This window comes from Mus pahari, chromosome 11 (assembly GCF_900095145.1).
Source record: "Mus pahari chromosome 11, PAHARI_EIJ_v1.1, whole genome shotgun sequence".
In the NCBI taxonomy this organism is placed as follows: domain Eukaryota; kingdom Metazoa; phylum Chordata; class Mammalia; order Rodentia; family Muridae; genus Mus; species Mus pahari.
In genome coordinates, this window is record NC_034600.1 from 19,963,782 (window position 1) to 19,985,981 (window position 22,200).

Genomic DNA, 22,200 nt, shown 5'->3' on the forward strand with positions numbered 1-22,200 from the left:
TAGGAAACTTTCGGGATAGCATTTGAAATGTAAATAAAGAAAATAATAAAAAATAAATAAATAAATAAATAAATAAATAAATAAATAAATAAAAATGGCTTGTGCACTGCAGATGCAGGTACTGTGAAATGAACTTCAGTCTTCTGAAAATGCAATATAGGTTTTTAACCACTGAGCATTCTCTTCAGGCCTCAGGAATGAGACATCTTTAATGTATGTTATTTAATTAATAGCAGCTTCTTCTTCATTATTTGTATTCTTTAAATCAGTAAATGTTAGGCTCAGACTCTGACAGTTCATGATCAACTGATATTCACAATGATCCCTAGGTCTCTTCAAATTTAGTATCATACAAATGCATGTTTTAGTTTAAATACAGGTGAATTGTAATGTTTACTTAGTACATTTTTTCCACACATTTGTGCTTTTAGAAACATTCTTGTTGATATTGACTTCTTCTGACAGTTTGATTGTTTTATAAACTAAATTTCAACCCATCACACCATATTCTCTGGAACAAAGAGTGTCACTAAAACTAATAGACTTTATAGATTTTTCCACATTGTCTTCTGGAGGATAACTGATAAATCTAAAAATTGTTTCTTTCCAGAAGAAAGGTAATAGCATTTGTAAGTTGTAAAGAAAACAATGGTAATATTGTAACAATATGCTGTAATTGCTATAGTATTCAATTATACTTTAGGAAAATGAATGACACAAGACTTGTTTTTATGCTATCATTCTTTTTTATTCAACTACAAATACTTAAGTCTTTTCTCCCCTCCTTCTGACTCCATTGTCTCCCTCACTCCTCTCCTCCCAGACTGATTCTGCTACCTTCCCTTATTCTGTTTCTGTTTTTTTGTTTGTTTGTTTGTTTGTTTGTTGCATCATTGTCACACATATAATGAAATGGATGAACATATAAAGACAACTTGAAGACTCCATTCAGTGTTGCCTACATGACTTTTAGGGCTGAACACTAGGTATTGGATAACAGATTATGGTATCAGAAAAATTTAGAAGTTTGTATTATTATATCAGGAAGGAACATGGCTTAGCCAACACTAAAAAATGAAGTAAAGACAGCAAGTATCCCCGAAGTTACTTTCCATATAATTGTTATGTAAGCTCCGTTACATGCCACTGTACACAAATAGTATTGAACTTTGGTGAATGGCCCTGGGCACAATGGTAATACCTTGTTGAAGGATAGGCCTTTGTATTTAAACATCTGATGGCCATTGGGGACCTGACTAATAAACAGAAGTAGTAGGGAAGGAAAATGAACGACAATCAGTAAGAATCTGTTTTGTGCAGCCAAGATGAATGGCATTGTGTTCTTTATAGAGTTTTAGAGGAAAAAAAACTGCAGATTTTCACTACTGAATAAAATTAATTTAGTCTGTTATAGAATTTCATGAGCTCAATTATCTAGGTGACAAGTTGAAAAATAAAAATTACTTTGGGGAAAAAGTAATAACATATAAAATTTGAGCCCATGGTTTCAGTTCCTGCTTGCTGTTTTGTGCTGGGGGCAAGGCAGAGCATAATGGAGAAGAATGCGTAGTAGAGCAAGGCTGCCCAGATTGTGGTCATGGGAAATAGAGAGAAGGAAGAAAATTCCAGGCCATCCATGCCTCCTGTCATGATGCTTCCCAAACAATGTAAACTCATCCCACTGAATTTCATCTATTAAGGGTTTCATCTTCTCCCTGTAGTACTACAGGCTGGTAAACACAGACTTTAGCACATGGACCTTTAGAGGGTATTAGAAAAGGCCATTATTTATGTTCACTGAGCATATAGTCCCTATGCAAGATTTTATTAAGTTACATTTTTTTTGGCAGTAGAAAATATAATACATAATCAAGTATATAGTGATATACATAGATGCAGTTTACTGCACTGTCTTATTCTTCTACACTATATCTGATTAGCTTCTGCTAAGGACAAATATAGTGTATGCTGACTACTTTATCAAATGGTGTATGAGCTGAACACAAAAAGTTGCTCTATATTAATACTGAATACTAGACTGAATATGACAATTTCTACAAATTAAAACAATGAAATTAGGTGAATACAAAAAAAGACAATGAAGGTCTGTGATATCATGCCTACTGATCAAAAGCAACAGACATTTGACCATATGTACTAGGTACTGGTTCGATTCAGAGTCTTCCAACTTCTGCCGAGGGCATAGTTAGAATAGAAACAACTTTTTCTGCTTTATAGAACAGGAGGAGAGTCAATCAAGAGATGTTAATAGTATCCAGAGCCCATATCCAAGCAGATAACAGAAAGAAATTTATACATTCATGTTTAAAAATAATGCCATTAATGTTATATTGAAAATGTAATCATATTAAAAATATACTACAATGTAATATAATCATATCCATGTTAATAATAACTCAAATTCAGATACTTTCTATTCTTCAACATATCATAATTTGACAAAGTACTACCTGGATTTATGATCCATTATTAACAAAGCCAAGATTAGACGGAGTATGGCTATTATCATTCAAAATGGAAACGCTGGAGTGAAGTACACAGTCACAGCTGCCCATGCAGAAAAACTATGAGCACTCACCATTCCCATGCTATGATTGTAGATATGATCCACAAACCATATAAATAGTGAGCATATTATAGGACTGATTATGGTGTGCGTTTTATGCAGATTAAATTGCATTAGAATCAGTTGAAATCATAATCCAATTTTAGTGAAAACTAAAATGTATTAGAATGGACTGCTTGTTATTGAAAGGGAGTATGATGATCAAAAGATATTCAAAAGGTAAATGAATAATGATACTGAGGATGAAGTAATTTTAGGATCAATAAATCTTATCCTTCTTTGCTTATACTCTCCTTTGAATTGGTTAAGATGTACACTTGTGAGTGAAATATTATAAATATTTAGTCATAGCTGAATGTTGTTAACAGGTGGGAAAGAGTCCAGATTATGTTATAATGGATTGATCAGAAAACAGTAGCATATTGCAAGTGGGAAGTCATACAAAAGTCCTGAAATAGATCTCAAAATGTTAGCAATCTATGATAGAGTAATGTCCTTTGTTGAACAGTTACTACATGTAGAAAGCTGTTCCTGGGACTTTGCAAGATTTAATGTGTTCATCTCCTCTACTGGTTCTGTTTTAGGTATGTGGTTTTCTTTCTTTGTTTCTTTCTCTATCTTCAAAAATGATTTTCTAAACACAGGCTTTAAATGATGTAACAAGTCTCTGATGCGGACCAACTTTGTATTACTGAGAGTCATGGCATGAAATGGTTGTAGGAAAAAATACCTATTCTCAGAACTAGTAAAGGAAAAACCCCATTTGATTTCATATACACAAGAACACCAGCTACAGGGAAAGCTTACAGGGTTGGAGAACTCTGAACATGAAACCCTGATCACTAGAACGGGCTACAGAAATGATAGCCACTGTTGAATGAATGCTGCAGAACTATATTGCCAAGGGGATGAAAATGAACACAGAGAAAGTAACACATACATAGAAAGAAATGTCTTGCTTAGTGCAGATCTCATTTGAAAACAACTTCGATCTTACAAATCCATATCCCCTTACTGAAGCACTGTTAAAGCACTCATAGCCTCCAGGTATTGGTTAAGACCAGCAGGACATACTGTGATTCTTTATTATTATTATTATTATTATTATTATTATTATTATTATTATTATTTTACATTATAAGTGATTTTACTTTTGTTTTTTTCTTTATTAATTTACTTTTTACACTCCATATTTTATCCAACCTCCACTCCCTCCGTCCACCTTCCTACTATTCTACATACCACACATCCTCTCCACCCCCTGTCTCCATATGGATGTCCTCACCTCCCACCCCACTTGACCTCTAAACTCCCTGGGTCCTCCAGTCTCATGAGGGTAAGGTACATCTCTCTGAATGAACATAGACCCAGCAATCCTCTACTGTATGTGTGTTGGGGGCCTCATATCAGCTGGTGTATGCTGCCTGTTTGGTGGTCCAGTGTTTGAGAGACCTTGGGGGCCCAGATTAATACAGACTGCTGGTCTTCCTACAGGATCGCCCTTCTCCTCAGCTTCTTTCAGCCTTCCCTAATTCAACAACAGGAGTCAGTTGCTTCTGTCCATTGGTTGGGTGCAAATATCTGCCTCTGACTCTTTCAGCTGTTTTTTGGGGGTCTTTCGGAGGGCAGTCATGATATATCCCTTTATTTGAGTGCTCCCTATAAGCCGCAGTAATAGAATCAGGCCTTGGGACCTCCCCTTGAGCTGGATCCCACTTTGGGTCTGTCACTGGACCTTGTTTTCTGCAGACTCCTCTCGATTTCTATCCCTGTAATTCTTTGAGACAGGAACAATTATGGGCCAGAATTGTGACTGGGATGGCAACCCCATCCCACACTTGATGTCCTATCTTCTTGCTGGAGGTGGGCTGTATAAGTTCCCTCTCCCTACTCTCTGGAATTTCATCTAAGGTCCCACCCTTTGAGTCATGAGAGTCACTCACCTCCCAGATATCCGCTCTATTTTGGAGGATCCTCTCAAACTCCTATTTCCTGAGGTTGACTGTGACACTTGTCTTTTCTTAGTAAAGGTGAAAGCAAGGGAATGCAGTAAAGGATATGAGTACCAGAACATCATCAGGAAGTAATTCTTTGTTAAGAGTTTCCACAAAAAGCAAACAAATGCAAACATAACATTTTACCTTTCCTGTACTCAGTCAACCCTTGCCCTTCCTTGATAGAAGTCACATGGGAAATGTGAAAAACAAATGTGACCAAAGCGGCAAGCACCATAAAGCACAGGAAATGCTCAGCTTTCAATCTTCTGTGAAAACTGGACAGCATCAATTCTTGAGCAATGGTACATTAAATAGCAAGAAAGAGACCCCAGGGATTAAGTGCTGGGCTGCATCAGTCCACTAACAATAAAGAAATGCCTATTTTTGTACAGAAGTCCAGGGCATCTAGAGATCACGAGCAACAGCAGAAAATTTTAGTGTGGGAGTTAGACAGCAGAGAGTATTGCAGAGAGGTCAGCAGAAATATCTTTAAGAGACTGTTCCTCGACATTTTGCTGGGCTTTGAGCATGGAAGGAACAAAAGGCCAGCAGGAGCAATCTGAGAGGTCAAAGTTCTCTTTATACCAATGTACTTGTTCAAATCAGAGTCTCAGGAACAGAGCCATAGACAGGAAAATGTTCTGCAGATAGAAGCTCTGGCTGCAAACAATAATTAAATGATGGTAAGGTCTACAAAGCATACATGTTGTAAACAAATGCATGTCCAGTTGTGAGGTTAGCCGCATACAGTGACAACATCCCTGCTAATATAATTGCATAGAAATAAAAAATGCAAGTGTAAGAAGCAGACTACTGAAATGATGCAGATCGGTATGACATGACTTCTGGGGAAAATACAATAAAACAGTTTAGAACATGTCAGTGGGATGGTGACACATTCTCTTTGGAGATTATAATTTGTTTTATTGATCTGGTTGATTTAGTTAAAGCCAGGTTTTGATGTGATTACACCACATATATTCAAATTATACCGTCTTCCTAGGGGGAGGTAGACTTAATAGCTCTTCTACTACTGCAGGTTTGAATCTATTTCATTCTTGAAATCAGAGAAGCTCATCAGGGAACATGTAATGAGCATTGCACAAGGTACTTTTGCAGGGCTCTTCCTTAATCCTCATACTGTATGACTGAACAGAAAACTGGCACCTCTTTCTAAGGTCACAAGGTTGGAAGTAGCAGAGTTGAGATATAAACTGGGGTTCCCCTGGGGCCTGAGGCTGCTATCCATCAAATAACCCCATTAAGAAATGGGGTACAGAGCTAAACAAAGAATTCTCAACTGAGGAATACCAAAGGGCTGAGAAGCACTTGAAAAAAATGTTCAACATCCTTAATCATCAGGGAATTGCAAATCAAAACAACCCTGAGATTACACCTCACACCAGTCAGAATGGCTAGGGTCAAAAATTCAAGTGACAGCAGATGCTGACGGAGATGTGGAGAAAGAGGAACTCTCCACCATTGCTGATGGGATTGCAAGCTTGTACAACCACTCTGGAAATCAGTCTGGCAGTTCCTCAGAAAACTGATATAGTACTACCGGAAGATCCAGCAATACCTCTTCTGGGTTATACCCAGAAGATCTTCCAACTGGTAATAAGGACACATGCTCCACTATGTTCATAGCTGCCCTATATATAAAATAGCCAGAAGCTGGAAAGAACCAGATGTCCCTCAACAGAGGAATGGATACAGAAAATGTGATACATTTACACAATGGAGTACTACTCAGCTATTAAAAACAATGAATTTATGAAATTCTTGGGCAAATGAATGTATGTGGAGGATATCATCCTTAGTGAGGTAACCCAATCACAAAAATAGTCACTAGATATGCACTCACTGATAAGCGGATATTAGCCCAGAAAGTTAGACTACCCAAGATACATTTTGCAAAACACAAGAAAACCAAGAAGGAAGAACATCATGTGGATACTTCATTCCTCCTTAGAATAATGAACAAAATACCCATGAAAGGATATAGGTACAGAGACAAAACTTAGAGGTAAGATGAAAGGATGTACTATACAGAGACTACCCCATCTGGGGATCCATCCCATATTCAGTCACCAAATGAATACACTATTGCATATGTTAGCAAGATTTTGTTGAAAGGACCTGATATAGCTATCTCTTGTGAGGCTATACCAGTGCCTGGCAAATACAGAAGTGGATGCCCACACTCATTTATAGGATAGAACACAGGGCTCCCAATGGAGGAGCTAGAGAAATTACCCAAGGAGCTGAAAGGGTCTGCAACTCTATAGGTGGAACAACAATATGAACTAATCCATACTCCCAGAGCGCGTGTCTCTAGCTGCATATATAGCAGAAGATGGCCTAGTCGGCCATCATTGGGAAGAGAGGCCCCTTGGTCTTGCAAACTTTATATGCCCCATACAGGGGAACACCAGGGCCAAGAAATGGGAGTGAGTTGGTAGGGGAGTAGGGGGGGAGGGTATAGGGGACATTTGGGATAGCATTTGAAATGTAAATGAAGAAAATATCTAATAAAATATTTTTTTTAAAAAAAAGACATGCCCCATCATTCACAGAATACCGAATAGCAGGACAAACAAGAAGGGCACTCAAGAGACAAGCTATCAGGGAAGAACCTGAGAGAGGAAGACAATCCAGGATAGTTCATCCTAGAAGACAGTAGATCTGAGGTGACTTGTGCAAAGCCCTGGGAGTAATATTTTGCATACTGAGAGTCTGTTTAATTCATCCTATGAGAAAAAGCAAAGCCCGATCAAAATAAGGTGATGATTTAAAGAGACAGTAGCCTCAGAAAATGTGTCATTGGTAAATTCCATAGATGTAAGCAATCATCAAAACCATATTTTTGCCCTCTCAGCCTGTTATAATCCTGAACATATAAGTAGGTCCCTAATACTCATATATTTGGTAAAAGATTGAAAAACAAAAGGTCAAAGATTTTAGCTGTAACCTTATGGATAGAGATGTGCAGGACTATATTTTCCTATGTGATTCTGTCAAAATCCAGATAATATTTAAATTATCTCATTAAAAATACATTTTTCATACAATATAATATAATTATGATTTGTATTCTCCAAATATTCCCAGATTCTCCCAGTTTCTCTACTCATCCAAATTCACATATTTTTTTCTATCATTAGAATATGAAAAAATATTTTAAAAAACTACCCATGATAAAATAAAATAAGAAAAAAATAAAAACACACAAACAAGTCAGAATAGGACAAAACAACAAAAAAAAATCCAACACAATAAGTAACAAATGAGAAGGACAGAGAGGTTGTAGTAGGAAGGGGGTTTACAAAACTGGAGATAATGCTGAGGAACTGGAATTGGGGGTCAGGAATTATATTTGGATTTTTTATTTCATGCTAGGTTTGATGCAAAATTTACAAATGATTCTGAAATCAATATGCTCAACTGATATCTCCTAGTGAGATAGGGGCGATTTAAATTAAGGAAACAAATGAAATTTGTGAATTGTGCAAGAGGTACAAACCTCATGTAAATACTCTTCCATACTTTTGAATGTTCTATTTTAAATAGCCTGTGTTATCTAACTTTTGTAAGCTTCTCTTATCTTCCTTGTTGCACATTTTACCTCTTCATAAGTCTGTTATACTATTTGTATATTTGGAATTGAGAGAGAAAATGGCCTATTTGATTGATCTCATTTGTGACTAAAGATTACGTAACTCTTTGAAAGTATTTGGGGAAGACATGAAGGACACAGATTGTATAATTAGAACTAGTATCACTGATGAAATCCTTAAAAGTCAGAGTTTTGGAGATTGCCTATAACAGTCTGGTGCTAATAGATGACATGCATTGTACTCAACAGTTAATGCAGAAATGAAATCACTTTTTAAAAATATTTAATTTGTACATACTCACTTTATATATTCCACTCACTGCCCCCCTCTTGACCACCCCCTCCCACAACCCTATTCCCCTCTGTCCTAATCTCTTCTAGGCAGGTGGGGGTCCCCTTTGTGTATCCTCTCTACCCTGGCACTTCAAATCTCTGTGAGGCTAAGCATTTCTCCCACTGAGGCCAGACACTGCAACCCAGCTAGAAGAAAATATCCCACATACAGGCAACAGCTTTTGTGATAGCCCCTGCTCCAGTTGTTCAGATCCCACATAAAGGTCACGCTATACATCTGCTACATATGAATGGGGAGGCCTAGGTATAGCCCATGTGTATTCTTTGGTTGCTCCAATGGTCCAGGTTAGTTGACTCTAATGGTGTCCTGTGGAGTTCCTATCCCCTTTAGGACCCAAAATCCATCCCCCTATTCTTCTATAAGAATCCCCAGGCTTCATCCACTGACTGTGGGTGTCTGTGTCTGAGTTGGCTGCTGGGTGGAGCCTCTCAGATGACAGCATGCTCCTGTCCACAAGCACAGCAGTGTCATTAAAAGCGTTAAGGATTGGTGCTTGCACATGGGATGGGTCTCAAGTTGGTTATTGGTTAACTTTCCCCTCAGTTTCTGTACCACCACCCCCCATGTCTGCATTATTTGTAGAGAAGATAAATTTTGGGTTGAAAATTTTGAGGGTTTTGAGGGTGGGTTGGGGTCTCTATCGCTCCACTGGGACTCCTATCAAGGCCCAAGTGGTGGCCTTCAGGTTCCATATCTCCAATATTGTGAGTCACAGCTAAGATTACCACCATTGATTCTTGGGCACCTCCCTTCTCCCAAGTTAGGTCTTGTCCTGGATATGCCTTCCACATTCTACCCCCATCAGTTTCAGATGAATCCTCTTTTAAAGGAGGAACTTTTGACTTCATGCACTGGCAAGAATTTCTATATTAAAAGAATCAGATTTATTTGGATTTTTATTATTCTCATTTCCTGGGACAAAAAAAGTTACAAGAAGCTATTAAACAAATCAAAAAACTATATGCATAATATAAATAAATTATTATGTCTCTATTTGTGAGACACAGGAGCTTAAAATGTTAATTTTATGTCTGGGGGTGTTATGACAATCACATCAAATGTTTAGTAACTATTACAAAGTAAACACAAAATATTCTAAGTACTGGTATTGACTTTTGTAGCAACATGTTTGAAAGTGCAAATAAATGGTCAAATTTATAAAAAATTGAAACTACTTACTATGAGAAGAAAATAACAATTTTTAAAGATATTTATATGATAGCTATTATATAAAAGACAGGAGCTTATTTCCTACAGTTCTGAAAGCATGTGAGAGCTTTCTCCTCATGGAGATCTTGTTTCATGAAAAATTGCTGTAGCAGAAACTATGGAAGAATCACTGGTGTCTCAGAGGACATCCTTACCTCAAGCCTGCACTTCCTTACTGCATCACCCAGAGAGATGAAGTCTATCCTCTCGGAGTTGAGGTAGTAGAAACAATAAATGTACTCATTCAGGAGCTAAATTGTTTAAGCATAAAGGAACAACATTCTTTTAAAGATTTTTTTTCATGTAATAGGCTAGGTCTTATTGGCTAGTAATACTAATGGGGCCCAATGCTAAGAAGATTCTTAGTTCATTTTATTTATATTTAGAATGTAATTGGTACACAAGGTGACTTTTCCTGTAAACATGCATATGATGTGAGCATAAACCTAAAAATATTTCAAAAAAGTGATGACAAAGGGAAATAACACATTGGAAAATTCAATAAGAAATTCAAAAGGCAGATAAATGAGTGTTGACAGATTGTGAAGGACATGCTAAAATGTCATACAAGTAACATATCGGCTGAGTGGAATGTATCTATGAATTTAGGAATAGATGTAAAAATGTACATAGATATGTATCTGGAAAAACAATAATTGAATTAAAGAAGCTATGAATTTGAAAGAAGGCTAGAAAGATACTAGGGAGATTTGGTAAGAAGGGAACAGAAGAGGTTTAATGGTGCAACCCTAATTTTAATTACTTACAAGATCTTTGTTTTACAGTGTGCTTTTTTATTTTCTGTTTTATTATTATCCTTTAATCTTTTTTTTTTTTTTTAGTCAACCTCCCCATCTACCTTCTGACTATTCCTCATCTCATACCTTCTCCCCTCTCTCCAAGATGATGTCCTACCCAAACCCCACTAGATCTCCCAAATCCCAGGGGCCTCAAGTCTCTCAAGGGTTAAGTGCATCTTCTCTCACTGAGGCAAGACCAGGAAGTTCTCTGCTGTATATGTGCTGGAGGCCTCATATCAGCTGGTACATGTTGTCTGGTTGGTGGCTCAATGTCTAAGAGATCTTGGGGTTCCAGGCTAGTTGAGACTGCTGATCTTCCTAAGAAGTCACCCTCTTCCTCAGCTTCTTCCAGTTATTCCCTAATTCAGTCACAGAGATCCCTAGCATCTATCTATTGGTTGGGTGTAAGTATCTGCTTCTGACTCAGTCAGCTGCTTGTTGGGCCTCTCAGAGGGCAGTCATGTTAGGCTTATGTCTGTAAGCACACCATAGCAGCAATAATAGTGTCAGGCCTTGAAGTCTCCCCTTGATCTGGATCCCAATTTGTGCCTGTCAGTGGACTGTCTTTCCCCCAGGTTTTTCGCCATTTTTTGTCCCCGCAGTTCTTTTAGATAGGAACAATTCTGGGTCAGAGTTTTTGACTGTGAGATGGCAACCCCAACTCTCTCCTTGATGTCCTGTCTTTCTCCTGGAGATAGACTTTACAAGTTCCCTCTCCCCATTGCATTTCATCTAAGGTCCCTCCCATTGAGTCCTGAGAGTCTCATAACTCCCAGATATCTGGTACATTCTAGAGGGCCCCACATCCTACCTTCCAAAGTTGCTTGTTTCTATTCTTTCTGCTGCCACTCAGGGCTTCAATCCTCCTTTTAAAAATCAAAATCATTTACTACCATTCCCTAGGGACTTGATAACATAAAATAATATTTTTATGGAATATGTTACAGGGCATTTTAAAGACTGCTAACAACTAGACCCTGGCTTGTTGTCAGAGATTGGGGTTTCAGTTTGAAATGTTTAACCCCAGAAATTTGTGGCTTAGTGATTTTGGACTATTTTTATATCCTTCATTTAAAGAACTAGGCATATATATAATGACATCTACAGGACTACACTATTTCTGATTTTTCCTAAAAACACTTTATGTTAAAATAAAAGTAAAATTGGTGAGCTTACCATCAAAATATATACTTTCTAGCATGCATTCAAATAATTAAGTTGTTGGAAAATGGAATGAATTATTTACACAATCATGTGCTGGTGCACACATTGCATTTTTGTTGTTGCTTTCTTTGTGGGTGTGTGTGTATAGTCGTCATTGTTTTATATGAGGGGTGCTTCTAAAACCCAGTTAGTATACCCAGAATTTCTTGTATCTACTTAAAATTTATTTTAAATACACATTTATATTTTATATAATCTCCCCCATTTTACTGAAATAAATTAGCATTGAAATAAATTGACAATTGCAGCCATAAGGTGAACCTAATAAGCCTGTTTTAATTTTCCTACGAACATCTTGGCAGATACATAAAATATCTTTCTTTATCAACTTCCTAAAATCAACTCACTATTTCTGAAATTATGCTGGAATAGTATTAGAAAATGATTTTAGTATAGATATCAGTTATTCATGAATAATGTTAAAATATCTATGGTGTTCAAATCACTTTAAATTCAGAATTATAGATTAAGGAAACAAATGTTTATTTTTAAAAGGAATGAAACAATGACAGTAGAAAAATAAATTACTCCATCTTCATTGCTTGTCAAGATCTTGAACAAGTTTACTCAATAAAGCATAGTTGTCCACAATGATTATATAGAAACCTGTATAAGATTATAATCAAGGAGTAACTGTACAATTAGGAAGCACAGTGGTTTCAATGGCCTCAGTTCTTTTTTCCCTATTCTCCGTATCATAGACATATAAATGCAAAGTGATAGGTGCATAGAATTAGTAGGATGCATGAATAAAAACATCTGGATAGAGAAATATAGGCTATACCCTGGGCTGACATTGCTCTGTGCTGAGTTGTAGGCTTGCAACCTTGATCAAATCAACAGAAAGCAAGAAAGGGTGTAGTTTGGGGACCCCAAGAATAACTATACGCAACTCAAAACCAAAGTGTCATAGGGAAATCATGGTCCACTGTAGCAATGTAGGATTTTCAATGGTTTTAATTTAAATATACCCTGTAAATTAACATAATTATCATGCTAATAATGGACTTCTATGTGCTAGGTTCTTTATGTAGTACCTAGTTATCTCTCACTCTATCCCCAGTTCAACCTGAATATCTAAGTATGTTTCTATCTTCACTTTTTTCTTGTAGAAATTGGACTTAATCTAGTATGAGGTAAGACTGGCTGTCTCCATAATTAGAAGATTCCTCTACTGTTGATCCCAATAGAAGGGTAGCTCTTTCTTTTTCACAGTGATTCACTTAGACGTACAAAACTGATGGTTCAGTTTAACACAAAGAAGTGCCCTTAAGAAGAAAGTATTCTTTCATTTCCTTGTGATGACAAAATATCTGAAAAGATGTAGTTTAAGGAAGGAGTGTTTGTTTGACTTTGTATTTTAAGGGCTTACATTTCATGGTGTTCCAGAAACCATGGGAGCCAGAGTTGGAGGCTACCTGATCACATTTCCTCTACAGTGTGGAAGCTAAGAGATGAATGTTTGTCATCACATGAACTTCTACCTTTTGTTGAGTTTGAGACTCCAGCTCTCAAAATGAAGTTGACCTACATTTATAGCAGATATTCCCACTTCAATTCAACAAACATGCACAGTCCCTCTCAGATGCCTACAAGCTTGTCTCTCCAGTGATTCTAGATCTTGTAAAGTTGACAATTAAGAGTAGCTATAGCAGACAGGAGCTGGATCAGGGATGTGTCTTTTATATCTAAGGACAATCTTTCTGACTTTATTTCGCTTGCAAGGGTACGTCTCTTCAAATAAGAGGAGAATTGTCAGTCTTTAAACACTTTGGTCCTTGGAGCACTACAGCCAGATTGCAGAGACAAACAAAGCCCAAAGGACTGTAAGAAGAAGAGAGAGCCAACTTCCAAGCTGAGATCATTCCCAAAATAGTAAAGCAGTGTCACAACTGTCATGGTCCTGTGCTCCATGTCCCATGGGGAACAATCAAGACCTTCTAACTGTCAACGTCTGAAAATACACCAGTGCTTTGCTAGTCCTGCACATTCTGAAGTAATTACGTTTTCACAGGTCTGTTCATAGAACTGTGAGAACCACTTCCTTATGCATGGTGTTTTGGGCTTGAGAATGATTTATAATCTAGTATAGAGAGATAACAAGTTCAGAAAGCTTAGCATTTTATTATTAATTTAGTTTATTGGGTGCAGTTCTTTTTTTAAGCCTTACTTTAATTATGTTTGGAGGTAATGATAATGCTAACCTTATGTTTTAGTTTTATATATTAAATAAGATCGAGTGTTTGTATGTGTATGTGTGCACATGTGCTTGTATGTGTGTGTGTGTGTGTGTGTGTGTGTGTGTGTGTGGTTACTGGGTAAATTTTAGTATATAGAAAATGATCAACACATTACTTATCACTAACAATATATTTTGAAAACATTCTTTAAATTCAAAGTGTCATTGGCTTTTGGTGCTCTGATATTGATAAGTAATTCTGTGGTTGTAAGTATGTAATTATAATTATCACTTCTGTGTTTTATTTTAGATCAAGTCAAAAAACCATGTTCATATAGAAAGGCACTATAGTTTAGACTGAAAATGGAAATCATTACATCTCTTTCATTATATTTTATATTATATATAAATTTATTTATATAAATGTTTATAACATATATAAATATTTTACATTACATATAAAATAAAGTCAGAATGAAGCTTACAAAGGCTAAGAAAAGTGTGTCTTTTCATTGAATATGTTTGCTGTGCCTTGAGATTTTACCCAAACTCTTAAACATCAATCCTGAACAGTGTATCACTTCTCTTTTGTTAAAGAACAAAACAAACCCTTTAAAAGCACAGTCAAGAAGACAAGCTGTGTGAATAGCATAAAGAGTGGCCCCGAGACTTAGTCAACTCTGAGCTTCTCTAACACCTTTGATTGCTGTCAAGTAAGATTTTCTGCCTGGAGGATTTCTATGCTAACTCTGAAAATGATTCTGTATCTTATCTTGCCAATGGTTTCTAAAATTGAATTATAATCCCAGTAGTATTAGATTGTAGATGATTTAGTAATTGGGTAATTACATTAACAAGAAAAAGGCATAATTTCATTAACCAAAGTGAAAAACTTGATAAACTGCCTTAACTGAACATAAAGCAGAGGGTTTATTTTATTTTATTTTTTTACAAGCATAAACTAAGTCTCAGTGGCTTACAAGCTTAGAACATATCAAACTAACCAGCAACCAGAGCTTTCGCAGGAATCAAAGGCACATGTATCATTCATAAGGGGTTTCAGAACATCATCATTAGTTAGTTAGCCGTGTATTTTAATGACAGTATGAAAACAGTTTTAGCTCAAATGCAACTCCATGATAAACTATGTATGCATAATATGATATTTTCAAATAATATTATTTTTGCCTTTGCTAGTTGTTCTATGAGTTAAATGAAATTCTATGTGTGATTTTTCTAGATTTGCATATTTGTATTTAGAAATGTGCAATAGATTCTCAAAACCAGAAATTTAAGTTGTCCAGATAAAAACAGAAGAATAAAATCAGGTCAAGTGGGTCATTGGATAGATTTGTGTTTAGTTCTTACTCTAATTTATTCTGAACAATAATACACTGTTCATGCATTCTAAGTGGGAGGGAAAGATGCATGCAAGATGGGGAACAATTCCAGAATATTCCTGTGGAGTTGATATCTTTTCTTTTAACTCTTATATGGTTTATAATGTCACTATTCCCCTCAAAAATGTACGTAAGAGAATGAGAAATCAGATTGCATAGTTTTTCATTAGTTGACATGATTTATTTGATACTGAATTCTGAGTATGTTACTAAAACTTATTGTATACTAACTTTTTTCTTACTTCCATATTAACTGTAATAGTAACCTTCAGAATGTGACTGATAAGCTTCATAGGAGCTTAGCCAATAAAGTGTTAGATAATGCTTGGCATTAATTTTAGTGGATTTCTATTACTGATGATATTATTGTTGATTTTGAAAATTAAGAAAAAGGAAAATAAAAATGTTATCATCTCAGAATATATATATGAATAAAAATAAGTACTGTATTGGATATGACTTTTCTATTAATTTTGTCAAAATATGTAACAGGCTAGCATAGAACATACATTGGTCAAACAAACAGTATCAGCAACTTACTGATAGTTATCTATATATCCTCAGGCCCAAAAATTAACAGCACTGAATCACCTGATACTTTACACCTGTGCTCTGTGGGTGAAAATACACTGAATTCTTGAAGACCTCATTATTTAGTGTTTCTTGAATTAAGTAAACATTAAGTATTCACATACTTTTATGATTCTCACTAACCTCTGTATCTTTCAATTCAACCTTGGTAGTTATGTTTTGACTTCTACCGAGTTGCTAATTAGATTTTAAATGCAGTTTGTCTTTTAATTATTTTTTCTTATTACTGTGACATGAGTAAATATTGAAAAATAAACACAAGAAGAACAGTTAAATATTCATATGATCCCTTTAAAGATACAAAAATTACTGGTTTCTTTACACATACCCTTTTAGTTCTATGGCTCTCTCTAACTTTAGAGAGATCAGACTATATCTATTGCTTTTCCACTCAGGGATGTGAAGATGGAGATTTAAATGACAGTTTCTTGTGCTTACATATGACATTTATCTGCAGCTCAAAGAGGAAAGAGGGGGCATGAAGAGGGAAACTCTGTAGTAACTGCTGAAACATCCCTTGATTTCCCTAAACCTAGATCTTGGAAAGTTGCCAATGAAAATCACACTAACATCAGAACTCGTATTTAGAACAATATTAAGACATTAAGACACTCCCCATATTTGTGTCTATGTTGGATAGTGAAACAATAAAACAAATCATCCTTAGCTGTTTCTCCCCAAGTGACAAGAACTCAGAGTTTATCTTAATAGAACCAGTCTTGTGGCCTGTCCCTGTTAGAGAGCAGTAGAATCATATTTACACATTGCTTACACTAATGAAAATTAATTTGGATGCAGTCCCAAACGGTAATGAAATATTAGTGGTATTCTAAATTGAAAACCATTTTCAAAGGATAATAGATAATAAGCATAAAATATTTGAAAAATGTGACTTGCTTCTCTGGCTATATTTCTATTCCAAATAAAATTTATAAAGATATCTATGTAAGCATCATCAATTCACAGGAGATTGCAGAAGAGAGAAATGGGAACATTCTAAAAGTATGGTTTGGAGTGATTTTTGAAGCCTAGTGTGCTCACACTCCTGGATGGTATATATTTGCTTAGCAAATGAAACAGTTTTATGCTGACAATGCCTCCAAGGTATTTTAAAGCCAAAAGTGAGACATGGAGCACTGTCATTTCTGTCCAGCTGTGCTAAGCAAATGTAAATTTAATTACATAGAGATTTTCAGAAACATTGCCAAAATATGAGATAAAGGAATTATCTCTTTTCATGTTGGGGAGAGAAAGGGGAGTGAACATACGAAGTCACATCAGGGCTTCTTTATTTGTGGAAAGTGTAATAATTTTTTTATTTTTTAAGAAAAGTAATCTTCTAATTTTTATAATCAGATAAATGTTTGTAATCATTGAAATTAAGTAGTGAAAACTTTAGTTGAATGAAATTCAAACTGATTAGGATTATAAGTAAGATAGTGAATAATAGATGTTAATATTAATTTTCTAAATTCTTCAAAATTCATATTCACTCTTTCTAGAATCAAGAAAATGTTTAATTTTAAAATGAAAAGTATAAAAATAGTGATTAATAATATAGGTTCCTGAGTTATTCTGCTAAGGTTCCAATTTCATGAGCATAGACAATTTTCTAAATTATTATTTGACAATAAGAGTGCTCAGAACACTACAGGACATCAGTCAAACAGTCCTCATTGTTACAGTTACTTAATATTTAGTTGAAAGAGTTCATATCAATACCAAAGTCAAACAAACCTTGGCTGACAGAAGTAGGTCACATCATAGAGGTGATATTCATAAGTGTGCAGAAATTCTCATCGTATTATTTTAAATTACAATGTTCTTGCATTTTTAATGGTAAGTCACTTTGCTATATTGTATGCACTAGCCTTAATTCCATTTTGTAAACATTGCATGCATTCAGGAAGGCGTGGCTTTTTCACAGAGAGGCTAGAGAATTAGCATTTCATTTGCATCTGAAAGAGTCCTATGTTGCACAAGACATACCATATTTGTTACTTCCTTTAGCTCTATTTTAATTATTTCTTGATGTTCATCTACTATTCGTAGTACCATTACAAAAGGGAGCAACCTCTTTCAGTACATTAATACTGAAGCACATGTCCATGAGTTCCTAAGGCCTCTGTTTCTACATTGATATAACATCATTGTCACACACTTTTTGGTATCATCACAGTGATTCTTTGAATAAGAGCAAGTGCTTGGAAACACTCTCTAGTATCAAACTGGCATCTCTTTCCCAGTGCCTTACTGAACCTGGTTTAGGCCCAGGAATTTTTATTATTGTCCTAAATTATTACCTACATTCCAAGATTCTCAAATTTTTCTAATTTAGTTGGGAAGTAAAAGATGGAAATATTTTATAGTACTCTAACCCTGAATTAATTAGTTTAACATGGAAAAATTATGTCACTAAGGAATCAGAGCAGCGTTATAGCATTTTTTCTTACCTGTTCTATTCCAGGATCTTCTATGATGCTCTCTGATACTGGTGCTAGCTCAGCATAGGACATTATACTGAAAGTAGTGATGTTAACTACAGCCTGAAACCCACAATTCCTACTCTTTTAACAAAAGAAAATGAAATCAGAACATAATAAGACACTAAATCAGAAAGCCATGGCTTCAAGAAGGATGAGAAAGGCAGACTATATGCAGCAGGACTAAAAGAAGAGTCCAGCAGGCAAAAATAAAATATCTTGCAGGAATTTGAGCTCTATGAGGTGAGGAAGAAGGTGAAGGAGAATGGTGGAGGGACTAAGGAAAATGTATATACACACGGCTCCATAATTCTCAAGCAATGCTGCCTATGCATGGATGACTGGGTAAATTCTGCAACTTTAAAGTTGTCAGTTTTCTCAGAGGTAAATCTACTCTTGTTAATGATAGTGTTTCTCATAGGTATTGATAGGTGTTATGGATCATGTGATCATACCAAGTATGAAGTAGTAAAATATTTGACATGCAATTAATACAGAAACTACTAACTACTATTGCTCTGACGTAATGTAATATTCTAACAGACAGTTTATATAACAGAAAGTTTTTTAAGGACACATAACAAAGGATGGAAAAAGAGGTCACAAATTTGAAAAAGGGAAGAGGGTGTAGAAGAGAGTTTGGAGGGAGGAAAGAGAAGGGAAGAATGATATAGTTATATTATAATCACAAAGTAAAAGAAATAATTGCTAAAAATTCTGTTTGCATATACTAGAAGAAACTACATTTTAAATGTATAAAATAAAAGTGGGGTACTGAAAATACTGGAGGGGGGATGCTGAATGCATTGTGTCTAAACACATGTGCATATATAAACATTAAATAAAATATTCAGATAAAAAATTAAAAATCATGAAGTGGAGAAAGACAAGGAAAACAATTTTGGAAAGAATCTGTCACAGCAAAGCCAAAGGACTCCCTTGAATCTCCGAGGAGAGGAAAGGGAGGTGGGGAAGTGCACACATGCTCTGTGATCATAGGACTTATGCCCAAACACTACTGTTGAAAGAAATCTAAACAAAACTTGGGACTGGGGCCGTCAAAGTGTTTAGAAATTTGCTATCCTATACTCAGATGATTTTAACTTGAACTCATCACTCCTTTTTTGAGAGTCGCTAACAACATTGTTTCAAAAGCAATTCTGTCACTGAGAAAATAAAGAGACAGATCCTCAGGAGCTGCAGAGAAAAACAAAGATACTAGTTAGGAGTCTTGGGCTGCTACTGGTGAAGAACATTCTCTCTGGTCACCGCAGGTTCAGAAATGAGGTTTGGCATCACAGAAATGAGGAGAGAGAGAGAGAGAGAGAGAGAGAGAGAGAGAGAGAGAGACTGACTGAGATTAGGAACCAGGAACCAGAAAACCCTGATATGGGGACTATGGAGATGAGGAGATAAGGGAGCCTGTGGGATTTTTTTATGAATTCCGACTCTGGGGCTGTCCATTTCTGTGCCTAATGGCTTACTTTCAGCAAATCACCTTGCTATTTTGAAGGCCAGAAGAAAAAAAAAAAAATCACCCCCCAACCTCCCACTTCTTCCGGCTTTCTTAGATCTACTTAGGGTAAAAGCACTAATATTCTAAATGGAGTTCCATTAATACATCAGGTATTCCTGAAGAAAGGGCTCTCCTTCCCTCTTTACAAGCAGGTTGTTTCCTATAAAGATGCAAATTGGGGTGTTAGCCAAGATAACTGTGACCATGTTTCACTAAAGGAGATGGGCAGTACTGAGCAGATTCTGCTCTCTGCTGAGTTAATTGCTCAAGAGTCTCTTTGTTTAGAAGCTCTCTTGTATCAGAAAGCAAGCTGTTCACTTAGGATTTAAATCAGAATAACAGAGCCCACGCTTGTTAGAAGCTGTAGCAAGATCATTTGTACTGTTATTATCAGTAGGCATATCAACAGAAAGGGCTCTGTAGAGGAAATTAACTTTCCTGTTCTCTGGGATGAATGATGGTGGCTGGAGAGAAGGAACCATGAGATGTGAGCACATAGCAGACCAGAGTTGATACATCTATTTTATAAAATGTCTTCATTTTAAACATTGTAGCAATAAGTGGTTGGAGATACACTTGAAACACTACAAGGTACCTGGTCAGCCTTCATCTGCTGTAATTGATATTAAGTTATCCTGATGCTGCCTTATAATTATGAATCTTGAAATAAGATTCTAAATAAGACAAGACTGTGCAATGTCTTTGTAGGTATTTTTCCTGTCTTACATTATTTCTACCTCAAAAATAAAATTATTAAAGCCAATCATGGGTGCCAAAACAGAATATTGTATTTCTCCTTTTGATTTACTATACTCAATAACTGATTAGGCTAATTGGCAGGGGTAAGGCTTGTTTTCCCTTAGAGGTTATGCTTGCATTGTGGCTAGGCAGATTTGCAGTGAGGAAATGCAGAATTCTTGATCTAATATCTGAATGAGAAGGAGCAGTGTGACAAGCATTGGACATGACCCTGGATTTTATGTTTCAGAGTTCTTGTTTTCACAAATCAGTGTGGGTTTCTGTGAATGAGGGGATCGATGCTCTGAGCACAACTTTCTTGATGTGTTGCATTATTTATATACATCAGCCAAAGTCTGGCAACCTAACTTCTGAATTGTCCTCTCCAGTCAATTGAAGAACTGTAGCATTTATTAAGAGAAAAATTCAGTGGGCTGTGATGCTTGCATAATTGTTAGGTATGTAATTTAAAAATACACTATTGTACAGTGTATCTAATGTATTATCTGTCAATCAAGCTGCCTGTGTCTGATGATCATGCTAAGCTCCACAAGCCTTGCCTCGCCTGGGTGGTGTAAGTGCAAGGGGGGCTCTGACTCTCAGTGGCGCACACACATTCCAGCTGATCACCTCCATCCACATTTGTAGCAGGTTCATGCTGCTATCAGTTCCTGTCTCTCTATTCAGGGGAGCCTCTTGCTTCCCCTAGCTCAGATTTGTCTGCTTTTCCAGGAAATGGTTCTCGGATCACTACAGGTAAATGTGAGCTTCTTTTTCCATTCTTACATTTTTAGCAGCCAACCTCATGAAAACACCAGATGGGAACCCTTTCAATTTATGTCACAGCATCTACAAACATATGGACGTCCAGCCCAAACTTCTCTTTACATTGTCTCACTCCTCAAGTAAAACAGCCCTACATGTGCTCTGAAAGCTTTTTTCCTCGCACTTTCTACTCTTCTGATTTTTCCTTTGCTATTATTATCTATAACCTCACCTCTGCCTAAAGGTGTTTCTTGTTGGCATCAAACTCCTACCAGGTTCCTACATTGTAGAGTCAGTTCCAACTCTCACAGACTTCTCGGTGATTTGAATAGCTTTTATTAAAGACATTTTAGTATAAACAACTTTTGCTCAAGCTTATGACATGGATTTTGTCATTTGAGTTTTACAATGGCCATTTTTTTCCAAGAAGCCAACAGACATATAGAACAAAAAGGCTACAGCATTGGAGAGTATGAGGTGGAGGTTGGCCTACCTGGTGTTCTGACAATTACAGTATGATGTTCCATACCGTGTATAGCAATGCATTTGTGAACCACCTGGGGGAAAAATGAAGACTCTTTTGTTTCAGGGTTGATTATATGCTCCTTGTGCCTGAAAGGCTTGAGATTGAGGACTGACAGTTGAAGCGTATCAATTGGTCTCTTGGGTGAGAGTGCTAGCATTACAAATCTTTATGAATGCAGCCAACACTCCCATTTTAATCATCATGGTGGTATCCA

General features: G+C 36.2%; 1 protein-coding gene across 3 annotated transcripts in view; it reads left to right on the forward strand.

Annotated features, from left to right (window-relative positions):
• Edil3 (EGF like repeats and discoidin domains 3) overlaps positions 1-22,200 on the forward strand; it is a 474,094-nt gene that overhangs the window by 91,438 nt on the left and 360,456 nt on the right. The gene's annotated exons all lie outside the window — the stretch shown is intronic.